We start from the raw sequence: 1,053 nt of genomic DNA on the forward strand, positions 1-1,053 counted from the left end.
GCCCACGGTTGCAACCAGACCTCTCACGAGGAGCCAGTCATTACCTGACACTCCTGTTGGCTGAACGGCCCGGGTGTTTTCCCCAGGGACTGGCACTGCCTGACGGCCTCCCTGAGGTGCCTCCTCATCCACAGGCTCACGGTCCAAAGCTTTAGAGAGAAAGTGTGTCAGCTGAATTAAAAGTCACCATTCCTCATGGGGATCTGCCAGAGCTGGGGGCTGGCCCTGGCCTGCCCACCTACCCACTGCCCACGGTCGCCACGGAGCAGCCCCGACACTCCCAGCTGGCAGGGCCACCAGGAGGAGGATGAGGGCCAGGGCCCACCGTGCCTGCACCATGCTGGCACTGCTGGCACTGCTGGCACAGCTGGTACTGCTGCTGCTGGCACTGCTGGCACTGCAGGCACTGCCACTGCTGGCACTGTCACTGCATGCTGGCACTGCTGGCACTGCAGCACTGACACAACTGACACAACTGGCACAACTGACACAACTGGCACTGCTGGCACTGTCAGTGCAGGCACTGCTGGCACTGCTGTTTCTCCTGTCACCACTGCTGGAGCCTTCAGCAGGAACTAAACTCTTCAACAAAACACCGAGGAGGATTCTTGGTCTCCTGCCCAAGCCTTCAGCCACCTCCAGAGGAAGAGACTACACTCTTGGTGGTGCCCAGGAGGCTGCCAGACATGAACTGGCCTCTAACACAGACACAACAGGTACATGACCTACCTGGGGGCATCTGGGGCTGCTGCCCATGGCTTCAGTTGCTGCCAGAGGAAACCACAGCACTTGGAGGTGCAGGACAGAGTCCCAGGGAGCCTCCAGGAAAGGACCTGCCTCCAGCACAGACAAAACACTTTGGCTTGCAGCCTTGGAGGGGTCTAGGGCTGCTCACAGCAGTGCTGAGTGTTCGAGGATGGCCCAAACACATCCAGCTCCTGGTGCTGAGCACAGAAACCACAGCAGCAATGCAAACGTGTTCCAGAATAAAGCTGGTCCCATTCCCTTCCCCCCAGCTGCTCCCTCCCTGTCCCAGACTCTGGGGCTCTTTTC

Source organism: Empidonax traillii, unplaced genomic scaffold (assembly GCF_003031625.1).
Source record: "Empidonax traillii isolate 1590-97213 ecotype Southwest subspecies unplaced genomic scaffold, ASM303162v1 scaffold1497:size106550, whole genome shotgun sequence".
Classification (NCBI taxonomy): Eukaryota; Metazoa; Chordata; class Aves; order Passeriformes; family Tyrannidae; genus Empidonax; species Empidonax traillii.